The 17,864-nt window shown below is 41.7% G+C and overlaps 1 protein-coding gene across 2 annotated transcripts in view; it reads left to right on the top strand.

The window, feature by feature from the left end:
* Positions 1 to 972: 972 nt before the first annotated feature.
* bsk (mitogen-activated protein kinase dJNK) overlaps positions 973 to 17,864 on the top strand; it is a 42,190-nt gene continuing 25,298 nt past the window's right edge. Inside the window, exons 1-2 of one of the 2 annotated variants that reach the window (XM_019053645.2) lie at positions 973 to 1,537; positions 16,554 to 16,608. The gene's annotated coding sequence lies outside the window, so the exon portion shown is untranslated. Of the gene's footprint in view, positions 1,538 to 16,553; positions 16,625 to 17,864 lie in introns of both variants that reach the window. The other variant, XM_019053644.2, reaches the window with a different exon arrangement.

The raw sequence follows: 17,864 nt of genomic DNA, 5'->3' as shown, positions 1-17,864 counted from the left end.
TTTGAAACAGCTAAGCGCATTAGAGATTCGTGGTTTCACACTTTGGCCATCGACAATATGGTGAATGCATTGCATGTGCTGACTCGCATCAAATGGTAAATTCTCGCTTTGAGTTTTCGACAAAGATTTTTAGGAGATTGTAAATTGCTCTGTGTGCTTGGGCATAATTATCTCATTTTTGGGTAAAATTCCAAGGTACCTGAGCAGTTAATTGATGCCTGAACGGCGAAATCACTTATCTCTGTTTGTAATGTTGCAGATTTCTTGACATACTTTATATCTTCTTTGGAAAACTAGTCAACATTATTTGTTGAAAACTTGAGAATATCTTTTAGAAATTTCAAGCTATACATTTGACCTGTTTCTTTTGGAAAAAGTAAAATAGAAGCAGAGATTTTGAAACGCATCAATGCAGTGACTTGGTTTCGCTCTGAGACCATGGAAATATTTCAGTGAAATCTGTTTCAGATCTCTATGTTTGAGCAATTCTTCTGGTGCAAATTGGATTGCACTTAGCAAAAAGGAACCAGCGCAATTGCCGTGCTGTATAAATGTTACTTCTTCATAATAATCCAAAAAAACTCCCAGAAGAGCAAATAGTTTTTGCTTCCCACCAAACAAATTGTTAATTTTTAAGGAAAATAATTCTGTAAATTTTAGTACTGCATACAAATTGAGTATTTTTAAAAGTAAAGAGGAAGTTGCACGATTTTGACACTGTAATCGCGCTGGTTCCTTTTTGCGTGCTTTGTCGCGTCGCGTCGTACTGAATGCTATCCAATTGATGATTCGAACGATGTTCGTATTGCCGCCATGCGAAGCCACCAATGAAACGAGCTCGACGGAGGAAACAGTCTATTGATTGGCCAATCTTATTTTGCCATCTCTCGCTTCGAACGTGACGTCTCCGCCTGACGTGGTGATGCTATGCATCATTCGTACCGGGTGTGTATTCCTTGTTGCCTATATGAAGCCACGCAACGCCTACGAGTACCCGTACTGCAGCAATCGCGAGACCTCTCACTGATACCGATATCAAGATTGATCCAAACCCGAAGTCATGTCAGATTTTCTTCCCAATATTCGTGCCGTCATCCTCAAATTTTCGGTGCTTCGGAACAGGTGATATTTGGTGATAACGTGATCTCGCACCAATGTTTTTACATCCTGCACTCAATTCAGCGGATTGTGCCCCAGTTCATCAATTTTCCTCCACGATAATCTTAGCAGTGCCTCTGAGTTCTTGCCCTACGTGATTGTACCTCGGGTTTTTTTCTGAATTCGCTATCCAGTTTTCTCCCTGCAAATTATACTCACGAAGAAGTTTCTCGCGAGCTTGTGTTTATCGTTTTATTTCAAGTTTTTGGTCCTTAAGTTAAGATTTTTTTTACCGATTCAAGTCGTCGATAGCAGTCTACTTTTCTCTGTGTTCAATGCTCCTGAAGGAGCTTCGTGTCTCGTTTTAGTGCCTCCGTTTGCTCTCTGGAAATGGATTTTTCGTTCACATAAAATTGTTTGTCCTGGATCTCCGCATTAGGTTAGTTATCTTTAAATTATTTTGATTAATGCCCTATCCATGTCGCTTCTAAATTCCGTCTGGTCAGAGCTAACCTCACTTTTCTTTCCGAGTCGAGTTCCGAGTTTTTCTCCTCTGTTTTTCTCATTTTACAAGTGGCTGTCAAGTGTTTTTGTCGTATTGATGAAAAGCTTCAGTTATCTCTGACCCACCAACGAGCTTCTTTTGATGTTTCTAGCCACTATAAACGTCAGGCATTATCCACAGATTTGTTAGCACTTGATGGCGAACCATCTGTCATCTTTCCTTGAACACCACTTGCACTCTTTTTACGTATTCAACTCTCCCCCCTATTTGCAGACTAAATCAAAGTCAAATTGTTGCAAGGACTTATACCTAAGAAAACAATTAGTGTCACTTTTGGAATCTCTGTTGAATCTCTCTTGAAAATTGCACACATATTTACCCTCATACATATGTAAATTCTGCTCGCCCTTTAATTTCCTCTAATCTTTTTTTATAATTCAGAAACAGCACTATGTCAATGAGACATAAATGTAGCTTAAGTTTAATGCACACTATCAAAATTTTTGTCCGACACAATTGAACGAAAAGTTTGATGGAAAGTTGATCACAGAAAAGTTTGATTCAATCACTCTCTGTTCAACTTTTCATCCAATTGGCGCCGCCATTGGACGGAAAGTTGAACAAAAAGTTGAATGTGACGTTTCATTCAAGTTTCCGTTCAATATTTCATCAAATTGTCGTTTTCTCACGTCAGTATCACACTATCCAACTTCTCATTCGACAAGTTGCATTGAAGAGTTGAATGAAAAGTTTGATAGTGTGAATTGGGCTTTAGCTATCTATGCCTTGAGGTCACCCCATGCATATCAGCAATGCCCAGAACAAGTGTACACCTGTTTTTATTTGTGTACTGTTTGTAGGAAAATGTTCGCGGGTGGATTCTGTCGACTCTTGAAACAGGATCTGCAAGATCAGCAAAAGAGAAAAATGCTCTGCTGAAGTCAAAATCTTATATCAGTTGCCTGATGCATTTCAGCCAATGTTTGCATTCATCCACTTTTTGACCCACCCTAGGAGGTGGGTCAAAGGGGCCCCAGGAGGGAATTTTGTCTTGTTTTAACGGAGGTGGGCAGTATGTTAAAAACTTAAAACGTAATCCTCTCGCAGAAATTCAACTTTTTTTTTCGAAGGCTGTAGAGCTGGGGAAAGATTAGACAGATGTCACATGAGAAAATTGCAAAAAAAAAAATTGAAGTAGGTTAAAGTAGGAGATGAATTGTCATTTTGGACTTTTAATTTGTCAATATGAATTATTTTTATATTGATTTTTATTAAGATTAATCAGATTCAAATTTCCAATAAGCTCTGATGCATGTCTCGCACAAGTAAAAGTATCACCGCAAGTGAGAACCGTCAAATGACTTTCCAAGTACTTAGAGAGGCATTGCAGGAAGATAAAAAAATATAACAAACATTAAGTTATAAGCACAAAATTTGCATCCAATCTTGAGTGAAATGAAAAAAGTGTCAAATAAAATCGTACCTCTGCAGTGCAATGTAGGTTCCTGTGGCTCTCGTCTCTCAGGAAGAAAGTGAACTCTCTGAAGGAACAAGGAGGAGATACTAGTACAGTGAACCCTTAAACAATTCCTGATCATACAACCACCGGACGTATTTCTGCCAAATGGAACTATGTGTATTATGACGTGAGCCCTGTTATGCATGTATTTTTAAGGGTCTCAGGGCTCATGTCTTAATGCACATAGTTCCGTTTGGCAGAAGTACGTCCCTTTATCCTGCCATGCTTAGCAAGAACGCCGGTAATCCATCGAGATTTTCCCTCGTTTTTTGGAATTTAACACTTTAAGTATAACATAAAAACTGTTTTACCCATGCACCTCAAATTTTTAAGTTAAGTTCTTGATAGTATTTGCGAAAGAATTCTGTAAAAACATTATCCCAAGCAGGTGCACAATAAGTTTCTCTGCTATGATATGTTGTTTTTAAAGAATGTAAAATGGCGTTTTTACGTTGCACGGCAGTATTATGATCTTGATTTTGAGCGATTCAGAGTTTAATTCAGATGCAAGCATTGTCCCACCAGCAAACTGTCCCTTAGAAAAGCGAAAAGTTAATGAGACGACAAAACTCCTACTCTCCCAGGAACTCCTAACTTACAGCATTTTATGATAGTATGTTTAATTTCGAAGCGGCGGGGGTTGACTGGATAGGAAGGCTAGGACTGCTAGGAGGCGATCGCCTCTCGAAAATATGTCATAGCCGTCCCCCCCCCCCCCCCCCCGGCGATTTTTCCTCAAGTTCATTACTTCTTCCTCCTTAGTTGTATTATTTTTGAATCCTCTTCAGTGTCTTTAAGACCCCTAATTCCAAAGAAATTGTAATTGTGTAACAGGGCCCCTAAAGCCTCAAATTTAGAATTAACTGGGAGACTCGGAGAGAATTCCAGCTTCTATCCGTCCGGTGAGTCCCGATGTTGTTCCGAAAAATTATGATCGCGTCAAACCAAACACGAACCCGCATAAACCACTCATTTTTGTTCGACCGATCATCAACGAAAATACGCTTCTGTAACAACTCCAAGCATGGGCCACTATCGACTATCAAAGATCACGTTTCGTTCGTAAACATAAGAAAAAGAACATCCAGAAATTGGCAAGTTGCGACTTATACCGTCAACCACGGAGACCGCCGGAAGTCGTCGTCTCCCAGTTTCGGGCGGGAAGAAAACTGCCCCCAGACGAGGGAAATTTGAAGAGGCGTCTTCCAAATGGACCACTAGACAAGGTACGAATTTAAGCAATCTGATACATGTTTCTTAACCAAAATTTCACGCAGAACACGATTCACACAACGGAAATTACTGAAATCGAGGAATTTGAACTGCCCGCTCACAAGAAACTCAAGGCTCTACGTGAGTCAAATCGCGCACTACAACGGTTTCAGCAAGCCTCTCAATCGAGCAATGTTCATTTCCCACCATACGTTGTTCAAACTATTAGCAATTTGCTACAGCTGAGCCAAAGCGTCAAGATTGAGGTTGCCAAATTTTTATATCGCAGAAACTGTCATGATAACGTTTAGCGCGCGATGTGAATCACGTTGAGCATTGAGTTTTCATGAGCGGATGGTTTGAATTCACGCATCAAGAATCATAAAATATCTTCGTAAGGTACTGATTTCGGTAATTTCCGTTGTGCATGTCGTGTTATACGTGAAATTTTGGTTAAGAGACATGTATCTGAATGCTGAAATTCGTACCTTGTCTAGTGGTCCATTGCTCAAACCGCTCCTTTAGACTTACCATGAGTCCATCGCGATTTTCGTGCCCTTAAACACTGGAAAAGGAACTCCGGCCGTGGAAGCCGTAGTTAATGGGCTGTATAGACATACCGTCCGCGTTCCGGGCTCAGAGGCTGAAAGTCCCGGGCTTAGCACCCGGAGCAATCGAAGCTACGGCTCCAGCACCCGGAACTCCTGGTCTCGGAGCCCGGAACGGACGGTATGGCTAACCCGTAACTTGATTTCAGTGCATGTTCGCAAGGTGTATCTCTTGCGTGCAACAGACTCATTCTGCCGTGCTAAGGAAGAGCGTCGCATGAACATGTATGAGTTGCCAAATTTCCCTAGATAAAACATGTATTTTTGACGACATTCGTACACATTTTTCTTTGAAATTTTCAGATACATCAGATTAAATTGCGTACTTACGAAACTGTCTGAAAATGTTGAGAAAAAATATTCACAATTTTCCCAGTAAATTGGGTTTTTATCGAAGGGAATTTGGCAACGTCTGAAGGCCCATACGGCGTTCTTCCTTAGCACGGCAGCATTGCGCGGATGGAAGAGGATTAATCGCGTTTATAAGAGGGGTCAAATAGGTCGAAGGTCGGCAGCAGGTGAAAACTGAAGCTGATCCGTCGGCGAAAATGGCTCTCCCGCGAAAGGTCGGCCAGGTTCTCTGCCTCTGCGGACCGCACATTAATCAGAAGCTTTCAACGGCGCGGCGTAGTCGGCGGAGGTGGCGAGAAAACCGCGGATCACTTACATTTTCCATTATGCGCCAGCCGCAGGGCCGCAGGGATTACCCTAACACCCTAAACATGCTCCCGTCCTAAGGAAAAACGCCGTATGAGCCTCTTGGCCTTCCCAAAGTTCCTTTAGTAAATCACGAATTTTCCCGAATATTTGTAACTATTTTTCTTTCGATTTTCAGGGAATTTCCTTCGTAATTTGATCCAAATACCTAGTTTTAAAATTTCAAGGATAAATATTGATAACTTTTTTCAAAAATAAGGAAATTTGGCAACACTCGAATGTTCATACGGCGTTCTTCCTTAGCACGGCAGCATGGCTCATTGCTCATTAGCATGAGCTCTCCCTCGACTCAAAATCAGGGAATGGGCCTCTCGCACGATTTTTTTTTATTCCGTCTATCGATAGAACTTAGGATCATGGTGTCACAGGAATTTTCCTGGTTTTTTTTTTATCTTTGCAAACCCCCAAAAAATCAACTTAAAAACGCCTCAAAATTTGGATTTTCAAAACGATCACGTTAACGCGGGAACAGATCTACTGCTTTCGTGGCGCAACAGTACATGACAAACCCGGTCGCTTCATCGTTTACAATGTATTTCTCCGTAAGGAATTGGCAGCCGCTTGATGAAGAGCCCAGGTTTGTCATGTTCCGTGACGTCACGAGTGTGCCGGATCCGTTCCCGCGTTGAAATGACCGCTTTGAACGGGTTGGTTCCTAAAACAGCTTTGAGTGAGTTTGGAGGGTGATCTCAAGATTTTTTAATGGCGCCATCTTTCTTTTCGTGAAATGCCATTGGCAGCAGTTATCAATTCGCAAATCCTCGCACCTTGCATCAGGATCATTCCGTCACCCCGCGAAAACGGTAACAGTCCCCGCGAATACGGTAACAGTACGCTCCAAGTTAAATCATGGTGTATTGGACCACCGGGAGAAACCAGGATTTATCAGGGAATAAACAAATTTAGGGAAAAATCAGGGAATCTGTTCCAGAAACCAGGAATCTCTTCCTCTACCACCCACTTAGAGACCATTTTATTTACAAACTTTGCGGAAATTTTTAGTGCGGCCGATTTGGATGAAAGTCAGTAACCGGGGGTATTTTTTTTCAGGAATTTCACGAATCTGACATCAGAATGCAAATGTATTACGCTGTTTCTATGTTGGCGGCCTTTCAAATGGCGGTCATCTCGATTGTTTCGAGAAGATGAACCTACCACCCAACTCCCCGGGGGACAAGGGAGTGATGTACATGTTTGGTGATCCCTCACCAAACATGTACCTACTGTAATTCAAAGAATTTCATCCAAATCGGCCGCTTAACAACCAAGATATCAATTTTCCGCCATTCTGAAATTGATCCAGCCGTCATATCCTGACGGTGATAGATGGTAACCTGTAATTAACGCGAAAAATTGTCTTTTTGCATGCTTTTTCTAACGTGGTATCACACGATGGGGGTTCCCATTCGAGATTCGAAAGTTGCCGCTTTATCCCCATCCCCCTGGGGGGCAAGGAAGGTCATGAGCCCTCACCAAAAATGTACCTACTTTAATTCAAGAAAGTTTCGTCCAAACCCCAAGTCAATATCTGCAACCGTTCTCGAGGTATTACAAAATACCCATACCTTGTGCACACCCTGTATAGAAAAAGACCCCTGCCCCTCGGAAAAATCAAGTGAGGGTTTGTGAAAGATGTAAAAAAATGCATCAGATGTAGCTAAATCAACCACCGCAAACCGCACTTCGATATCTAAATCAGAAAACAATTTATAGTCGGAATTGAACATTAAAATACCTGCAGAAATTAGTAAAAATCGGGACTTTGACCCCCTTTATCTCGAAAACGGTTCGTATACTCAATTTGAAATTTTAGTATGTGTAAACCGCGGTGATAAGGAAAAACGCCGTATGAACCTTCAGGCGTCGCAAAATTGCTTCTGATAAAACACGAATTTCCTGGTAAGCTTATGAATATTTTTCTTCCAATTTTTCAGATAATTTTGCTCGCAAATACCGTCGAAAAGTTCTGAAAATTTCAAGAGAAAATATTCATATCTTTCCTAAAAAATAAACATTTTATCGAAGGAAATCTGGCAACTCACGAATGTTCTTATGGCGTTCTTCCTTAGCACGGCAGCAAAGGGTCATCCTAAGGATGTAAAATAACCTCACACGGACCCCGATTTCGAGGGCGAAAAACGGGCGAATTTGTGCAAGGCTCTTTTTGAATGTGCGCAGAGTAATCGGCTGAAAGATGAAAAAAATTCGATATTCATATCCAGAATCCCGTAGAATTATATAGTTTTTTCCAATAAAGTCCTTGTGGAAGTGAGAGAAAGCCTCGGTTTCGCATAAGTAAATGAGCTCCTGAAAATCAGGGAAGAATCAGAATTATTCGCAGTCGCTCTCACAATCAGTCTCATGATTTCCTCGCCCTAACCTAGCGGAGATCGTTAAGTTGAGGTTCGCCTTCAATTAGACCGCATAGGCAATAAACGTATCGGTAAGCGCCACTACATTTTGGCGCTATCCTTAATACATCCATCTACCTAATTTGAGACTTTGACCGGATACGGTTGTCCGCAATTACAGATAAAGTCAAAAGACATTTTTATTTTTCTAATAATTATGTCTTTATTTTCCTCCTTGTTACAATAAGGTAGTATTTATGATTGTTAAACATTGTAAAAATAGTTACGTTTATATTTATAGATTAACCAAGCTTTTTAAAGACATGATATATGTCTATAAGTGCATTTTGTACTCATAATTTTGTACAAAAAAAGAAGAAAAAAATCCATCTACCTAAGAAAACTAAAGGCCCGTATGTGATATCTATGATGAGCCAGAACTTTTAGTTCCTAATTGAATCGTATCATGCGAAAACCGCTAATGTCCTGAGTCCTTTCTTTTTAATTACTCCGTCCCAGGCAGAAGAGGAGCTGGTGAGCTGGAGACAGTTAGGGACTTGGGTCTACAATCCGCTCCTGTAATAATTAACTTCTGAACGTTTTTTAATCCCGCTTTTAAAAGGCTTCTACAGTTTTTTGCAGTTCCCCGAAATTAGAGATCATGGACGTCGGCGGTTTTCGGACGACAGGATTCAATCGCAAAATATGGTTCAGTTATCCATCCGAATAACGCACATTTATCTGGCTCCGTAAGCTTTGGATACTTCGATCGAAGAGGGCTGCAAGCTTTTCATTCCGTTAGCAACGTTAGATGACCCTGCATACGTGCACCGTGGAATTTGAAATCTTGTCAAGGGAGGAAACATCCTTGGCCCTCGTCTGGGTTGGACTGTGCTTATAGAGGATTAAAAGGGAACTACGACTAATGGCAGTGGCGTAGACAAAGGGAGGGTGTCCAGGGGGTCTGGACCACCCCCCCCCCCCCCCCCCCCCAGCCTCGTTAATCGTACATTTTTACTTTCTCGCTCCCCTAGGGTAGAGAGGAAGTATTGTCATCCTCCAAGAAAGAAAAAAAAGTTGACATTTCATCATTTCTAGTTTTTTTTTTTACTTTTGGAGGGCAGACATCAAGTATTATCAGGGACGTACACAAAATAATGTAAATTTACCGTGGCCCGTTTTTGAATAATGCAGGGTTTTGAATAAAACAAATCATTTTAATCTTTCATTAAGACACAAAATCAATGAGGTTCTCACACTTAACATTCTATTCACTTTTCTCAGGATCAGGAAGAATGCACCCTCGTCGACTTTCGGTTTCAATAGTTTAATATAACTGTCCATGAATTTTGCGTAGTTGTGAAATTTAGCTTTTTTTTCTTTAAACAGCCTTTCAAATATATTCAAATTTTCATCGATAGATAGCTGAAAATTCTCAGTTTAGTTGTATAATTTTGAAATATTTTCCGGGAGATTAGCCCTCGGACTCCCACTTAACTGGGTGGTACTCCATACCCCCCAGATCTCCCGGTGAGTGGACCTCACCCTTGAAGAATTCCCAGCTACGCCACTTTCTAATGGCGATGGAGGGACGGGGAGCGTAAACGGTGGTTTACAACGCCTTGTCATCAACACCCTGCCCCTCTTGATGAACCTCTGGGCTCCGGGGGTGGGGGCCATCGACATCAGAATCGGGTCAAAGAATTCCAACAGGGTGTCTTCCGTCAGTAAAAACTGGAAAACATCAGGACATTCCATGCCATCAGGGAAACTCGGGAAAACGCTCATGGATCGGGAAATTCGGAGTGCTTCAAGCACTCTTCAAACATTTATTCCTTATGCCTGTATGTTGATTTTCTCAAATCAAATGAGTCTCAATTTACTCCCGCGAAAAATCAGGAAATCTCGCCCAAAATATCAGGGATATTCCGGAAACATCCAAAATTAAATTTTCGTTATAGTCGGAGAAAGTGTTTGACCCGGACGAAATTGCAATGCAAGGTTTTTACTCATCGGCGAACGCAAGAAAATGAGCAGAATTCGAATTTGAGGACGTCGCCGTTATGTTCGCCAAAATTCCACCCCAAAATCCCCCTATATCTAAAAAATGTCCAAAATTTGCTCGTTTCTCCTCCGCATTTTGTCCAGTGACATTTGGCGCCGAAACTAGCAGTTCGGGCGTAAAGGAGCGTTCATAAATTAAGGAGGCTCAGAGCTCGCATTACGCTGCGTTTCAAGGAGAGTGGGTTGGAGTGCTGCCATGCTAAGGAAGAACGCCGTATGAGCATTCGAGAGTTGCCTAATTTCCTTCGATAAAGTGTTTATTTTTTAGGAAAGTTATGAATATTTTCTCTTGCAAATTTCAGAACTTTTCGACGGAATTGCGAGCAAAATTATCTGAAAAATTGGAAGAAAAATATTCACAAGTTTACCAGGGAATTCTTGTTTTATCAAAGGCAATTTGGCAACGCTTGAAGGTTCGTACGGCGTTTTTCCTTAGCACGGCAGAGTGTTAGCGTTACGTAACCTTCTCTATGCTTAAAAAACACACATAACCCAAAATTGTTCATCCTCATCTTTTTGACGTTATTTGTCCCACTATCATTAAAAATACTTCAAATCTACCAGCTACATAATCAACTACTCTTACTATTTTTGATATTTGGAAGGGGAGGGGAGGAGGGGTGGTAAGCGTTATACACGTATGAAGGGACGTCTGGTATTGCGTTCTGTTACGAAGCGTCACAAGGGGGAAAGGGGGGGGGGGGGGGGTCATAAATGCCCAAAAAGTGCTGTTCGTTAATTACACGCTCCCTCTTTACTGGGAATTTTGGAAAAAAAACGGGAAATTCTGGGAATTTTTCCGGCTTCGGGAGATTTTGGGGTCAAATTTTCGCGGGCCCTCGGCGGCGACTCGACTCATCTTGCGTTCATTGAAATATGGGATCCTTGTATTGCAATTCTGTCCTGGTTGTCCCTATTGCTCTAGGTGCAATAAAAAATCATGAGACCCGAATTACAGAAGAAATAAAGAGGAGAAAGAAGTCATGAGCACGGAAAAAATTAATTAGCTGATTTAATAATTCAATTGCTAAAAAAAGTGACTGCAATGTTTCAATGTAGATTTTCCAAAAAAAAAAAAAAAAAAAGAAAATGCTACTTCAACCACCCCCGTCGGTCAAATTAGCTTACAATAGTGGTTAAAGTAGCATTTTTTTCGTTGTAAAATCTACGTTGAAATATTGCAGTCACTTTTTTTTGAGCAAATTGTTAAATGAGCAATGAAATTTTTCCGTGAGAGTAAGGCGTCACCCAAAACGCCCGGGTCGAGACGCGAAGCGCTTCGGGAGGTCGAAGCCCGAAGCTGTCAGAGGGCGTAGCCCCGTTGTTTCGTATATTTTCTGGACCGTCGCGGAAATTAGGGACGAGGGCTCGGCCGGGGGTTGGGAAAACATGGCGATGGAAAAGCCGCCCATTAACATGGAGAGAGAATCGGACTCGTCAAGAGAAAGAGACGCTGACTCGAGAAAGGCATGGATCCCGGCCGTGAATGGAAGCACCGCACCGGAGGCGTGGGAGGGGGAGGGGAAGGGGGAAGGAACGGGTGGGCGCCCCGAGGGGGAGGCAAGGGAAGGGAAGGGTCCGGGAATGCTGAGTCGCATCGATCCGACCCGGCTGACGTCACCGGCGAAGAGCAGCAGGCGCCGCTGCCGGACGGCGAAGGGAGGCCCGCTTTTCCACCCCATCCCAACCCCCGGCCTCGCGCGCCTGCCGCTGCGGCAACCCGGCGAGCTCGAGCAGTGTCGCGCGGGTGGTATTCCGACGCTCGGAAGGAGTTGCATCGGGCTTGGGTTGGGTGTCCGCGCCAGCCTCGCTTTCCGTGGCATTTAAAGGCGTCCAGTTTATGAAAGATGATAGGGTGCTCGGAGACCGGGTGTCGTCAGGGAAGCCGGGGAATTTTACCCAGAACGCTGGAGATTTTACAATAAACCATTTTGAAATCTAGCATCCGGATTTTCCCGATTCTATCAGGATTTGAGGTCAATCAGGATTTGAGGAAAAATCGACCGTCAAATCGTCACCTTCCAGGCAAAGTATCACAAGCGCCATGCGACGTTTAAAAATTTCCGCCGCCATTTTATTTTTTTACAGAGAAATTGTTCGACGAAACTGTCCGAAAATTTCACTGAATTTTCTTTGTGCTGCCGATAAAATTTAGTGAAATTTCTAAACAGATTCAACCAACAATTTCTCAGTAAAGAAATAAAATGGCGCGGAAATTTTTAAACGTCGCATGGCGCTTGTGAAACTTTGCCTGGAAGGTGACGAAATCAGGATTTGAGAAAAGTCGGCCGTCCGATTGATTTTTTTATCGAGCTATTTTTGTCAAGTTAAAGTTTCTCCGCCAAAAATGAGGATTTGATCAGGATTTGGAAAAATTATGAAATCAGAATTTAGCAGTCAAAAATCAGGAAAAATCAGAACTTCCCCAAATGAAAAAAAAACAAAAAAACTAGACACCCTGTGAAAGAAGCGTTAGCGCTGTCTTCTGAAGAAATTAAGGCTAGGTATGATATTAATAAGGTATGATTTAATTCCGAGGTAGAATTTCTTCAGTTTTACAGCACTAAGACAGACACGGCGTAATGATACAGAGAAGGATCTGAACTGACTGAAGGCAACACTGAAAAAACTATGGTTTATAAACCTATTAGAGGTAAATATGGAACACCTATAATAGTCGTAAATAAACTAATGATTCTCGGTCTGTGAACCATACTAAGGTCTCTGTACCTAATTAAGGTACCCCGTACCATAACTAAGGTATATGTGCTATTATTATATGTAGAGGTACTATTAGTGGTGTTCCATATTTACCTCTAATAGGTTTATAAGCCAGTTTTTTCTCAGTGAAAGACAAGGGATTGCACCACGCAAGCGTAGGCGTGAGATTGGGGGACGAAAGCCCTCGTAAAGTCTCGAAGGGTCTGATTGTGTTTTATTGTTTTTCGGGGAAGATGCTGCGTTGTCAGATTAATTATTGCATATCTCCAACATATTCTCGAGGGAGAATTTGCAAGCGGCCAGAATTTCATGAAACTCGTTTTTCGATCAATGGCGAGGCGTGAATGATCGATGGTCGATTTTCTCCGTTTGAAGCTGTGGTAAAAAATTGATTATTAAGGTGCTCATTGCGGACACCTTGTTTAACGATCCTTTTCCGTTGGTTTAAATGGCAAATCCATCGATACATCGCAAAGCATGCCACGCCACCGGTCTCATTAGAAACCACGGAGAGAAGGTCGCATTGTCCCTAACCAGGGTTTCCGGCGGTCTGGTAAGTCTGGGAATTTACAACGACCAGGGTTCCCACAGTCAGGGAAAATCGGGAAATGTCAGGGAAAATTTGTTAAATCACCTTCATTTGCCCTCTAGAATGGGTTTGAGGTTTCGAACAACAAATGCCTGAAAACTATTTTCAAATATGCCTTCTTAGCCATCCGTCACATCTTCAATTGTCAGGGAATTCCACCAAAATGTGTCAGGGAAATGTCAGGGAATTTCAGTTTCTAAATTCTGCATGTGGCAACCCTGAACGACGTAAAAATTCAGGGAATTTATGAGATTAGCCAGGAAATTTTGCGAGCAGCGTTTAGCAGAAGTCAGCGCCATTAAAATGGAAAAGATATGAGTGAGAGTTTAGTTCGAATTCCTAGAAAAGTCCAGGAGAATCCGACGATTTTGAAGTCAGGGAAAAGCAGAAAATGTCAAGGAAACTCAGGGAGTCGGAAAATTAAGAAAATATGAAAGCCCTGTCGACCAAAGAATGCCAGCCAATCTTGAGGAAAAAACTCAGGGGGCAATGATCCCTTAGTTTAAGTGTTTAGGGGCCTCATCCAAAATCCCCCCCTTCTTCGATTTTTCTTTAAAAAATGACCAGACTGTTCTTCATACCTTCAAGAAGAGCCACTTTAACTTAAAGGCTGGGATTCCAGTGATTCTCGGTTTCAATGGACTGTAAAATAACTGGACGTTTTGCAATGAGGAACTACCACGTATTTTTGGCTCATTCACAAAAGGACCTATCTGCATAGGGAAATAAATGACACATTTGTTGTTGCTACAAAGAGCTAGAAAAAAGTAGTTCCTTATTTCGTCATTAGCCACCCAGTTTCCCCTCATGCTTTATGGAGTGGCAAGAGCCAGCGAAAATCTGAAAAAGGGACTTTAAAAAACAGGATTGCAACAGTCAGAGAAAACCGAGAATACCAGGAAATCTCAGGGAATCGTTGGAAGTCAAGGAATATCGGGAATTGTCAGGGAATCCACAAAATGTTTTGATCAACATACGCTCGTTGCGTGTCAGGAATCAGGGTTTGGATGGAGCAATTAACATGTCTTTATTTACGCTATCCCGCACATCCTCATTTGTTAGAGAAATCAAGGAACGTCAGGGAATTTGAGGCGTCTAGTTCCAAAAGCGGCAATCTCGCCCCGTCTAAAAATTGTGCCATCATTATCATTTTATAAGTGAAAGAACGGGAAAACCTACATGTTTATGTTTTCTCGTCAATTTTCCATTATTATTTTCTATCATAATTTTCTATTGGAGGCCTGGCGGGCTGTTTTAAAATTTGGAAAATTTTAAAAACAGCTGGACGTTTTGATTGTTCCTCTCAGGAAATTAATATGATTGTGCACAATTTTGAGACGGGCACTGGAGATTGCCGCTTTGGAACCAGACGTCTCATTTTATTTTTTAACTCTGTGACAACCCTGAAAAAACGGTAACGTTGCATGGTGTCAACAAACCCAAAATCTGATCACGGAGTCAACGATTGTTGACGTCGTGCTCAGGCGGTAAAACGCAAAAATGGGCCCTGAGCATGGTGTCAACGATCACGGTGTCAACAAACAGAAAAATATCTTCCTTATGAGTAAAATTTAAAAAATTAAGTGTACAGGAGAGGTTTGGGTCAAGTATATAGTTAGATTAGGTTAGTTTAGGTCAGGACAGGAACGGTTAGATTAGGTAGGTAAGGTTCAAGTTAGGTAGGGTAAGGTCAGGGAAAGTTAAGTTCTGTGAAAGTAAGTTAGGTCTGGTGAGGTAAAGTTGGGTAAGGTTAGGTAGGTTAGATTACGTTAGGATTAGGTTAGAGTAAATAACACAAGGAAAACAAGACTAGAAATTTGAAAGATGTTATAGCGGGAAGTTTTAAGTTAAGAAAAAGAAAAAAGTGAGTATTATCTGACACAACCCGATAAAGTAGGAAAAAGAAACATAAGTTTTAAGTTTCGTTGACGTCGTGATCGTTGACACCGTGATCATCTTTCATAAGGTCAGAATTTTTATTTTTGGATGATCATGGTGTCAACAAAAACTTAGAGGAACTGTTTGTTGTCACCGTAATCGTTGACACCGTGCTAAACTGAAATCCTCTTTTGCCGGGAAACTCGGGAAGAAGAATTCACTCATACGCAGGTGATAGACTTCGTAATGACGGCACCCGGAAAAGCGAGCGGGGGAGTTGAACGGGGTTTTCCCGGGAAACGGCTCTCTCGGCACTCAACTCGCCCGATCAATTATAATCTCTGACCCTCGGGCAAAAATATGAGCTCAAATTGAGAATAAAGCACCTTCAATCAATCAACTTGGGTCTAAACTCCCCGACTCTCCTCTCTGCTTCGTATGCTTACAGCGGACTCATCCTTGAAATTGATTGACCAGGGTGTCTACTGGTCCCCAATGTCCCCGATATCCCCGAAAGTCCCCAGTTTTCTTGTACAGGTCCCCAAAAAATGACAAAAATCGTCCTATACATCGGCATTTTCAAATTTTCGACGACGCGGTATAACCAGGAATACAACAACTGAAGCGTTGCTTGGTTTTTCGTATGTTTTCATCGGTTCAATATCACTCGTAAAATTAGTCCCATGAAATACGACTTTTAAGGCTCTAATTAGTTCCCTTTCTCTTATACTATTTCGAGAAAAAGTCCCCGAAAGTCCTCAATTTAGGTTTTTTATAAGACACCCTGTAGACAAAGCTATATGCAAAGGAGACAAAAAAGGGATATGGAGGGATCCTATTGGTGGAAGCGGGTGGTTGCAATGGGCAAAGAAGGTAGATGATAGTCTAACTCACGGTTTTTCCATAATTCGATCTCTAAACCAGAAAATTGTGTCCGAAGCTTAGGAAAAGTCAGCGTAGGTATTAAAGAAAAAAAGGTGGAAATTTTGTTCGCAACTCAGGAAGAGTCAGGGAATTAGACAAGTTTGGAGTCGGGGAAAGCAGAAATAGTCAGGGAAAAACCCGAGAATTTGAAGATGACGAAACTTTGGTGACCATGCGATTTGTAGCGTGTCAACTAGGCATGAAGCTGTTGCATTTTGTCGGAAAATATCGAGCCTTGATCGTATCGAATTCCATTTGTTTATACTGTGAGCCTTTCTTGTGCCCGGATTATACGTATATAGATAGTCGGAAACTTTGCTGAATCATTAAATGTTGTGGTAATCATTTTACATCGTTTTTGTTTCAGGATCAGCATTATCTGAGGAGCAGCCTGTCGGCGACAACATGGTCAGCCATTCTCGGTATGAGTAATTTCTTGTAAGTTTGATTTCCATTAATTTCTCATAACACTTGTCGATCGCACCTATCATCGAATTCAATCTGGGAAATTCCTTCTCTTCCGATAAAATATATTGGGGGTTACACCGGGAGGCCCGCGGTCTTTAGGTAGGGCGAGCCGTATACGGCCGCACAGGGCGCCATCGCACAGTGGATCGAGTCAATAGGAGAGGTCGGACAAAATTTGGAAACTTTAAACGCTTATAACTCCGTTTATACATAATTTTTAGGTTCTAAAAGTGACTCCATTGGTTTTCTCGTAAAATTTTCTTCTGGAAGCATCCCTTGAACTTTAAAATCTGACGAAACAAACATCTAAAATTGCAGTTTTTGTCAACTATTTCATGTCCGGCCTCTCTAATTAACTGGATCCAGTGTGCGTCCGGCGCCCAAGAACGATCACACAGCGCCGAAGGCGCTCACCAGGGTGTCTAGGCATCAGGAAAAACCGGAAAATATCAGGAATTTTGGCCGACCAGGAAAAAATCGGATGTTTTATCAGGAATTTTTCTTACGCGAATCTCCTCAGCTGAGAAGACTGCTCTTTGCCTACCGTGCCAGGAGTCGTCGCGCCGTCTTTGTTTTCGATAATTTCTCACCCGTAGCGCTTGTGTCGTATAGTGAAGGCCTCATAAAAAATCAGGAAAATATCAGGAATTTTCAAAATGACGAAATCAGGATTTTTTTATAAAATATCAGGAAAAATCAGAAAATTATCAGGATTTTTCAAAATTAAAAAATACTAGACACCCTGCTCACGCTCTAGAACCCCCCTTCCCATCCCTCACTTTTTTAATGGGATAAAATATTTGGTTCATTGTTGATTTTTTACGATGAAAGTGGATCCTCGAAAGGGGCACCTTCGGCTCACCTCCCTCTTCTATCTGTGCCGTGGGCGCTTTTTATCTTTTCATTATTTTGTGAATGCAGTGGAACGTTTTGCTTACTTCTAATACTTCATTTTGGCAAGGTTAGAAGGTCAGAAACCTTCTTACAACGCCTTGGAAACATCGGCGGGCGCTCTCTCATTTTTTTTTCCCTCAATGTGTCAATTCAATGACTTTTTCGTTCATTGTTAGCATTTTTTTTTATCAACGGTGGAAGTAGGGCGGCCTCTCCTTAACGGCGCCTCCGAAAAATTAGAGTGGGTTCTGATTTTTTTTATTTTTTTGTTATCGTATTTCGAATGCAGTGAAGTGTTTAATTTACTGTTGAAACT

This window comes from Bemisia tabaci, chromosome 3, assembly GCF_918797505.1.
Source record: "Bemisia tabaci chromosome 3, PGI_BMITA_v3".
Taxonomy (NCBI): domain Eukaryota; kingdom Metazoa; phylum Arthropoda; class Insecta; order Hemiptera; family Aleyrodidae; genus Bemisia; species Bemisia tabaci.
This window is presented reverse-complemented; position numbering and strand designations above follow the sequence as displayed.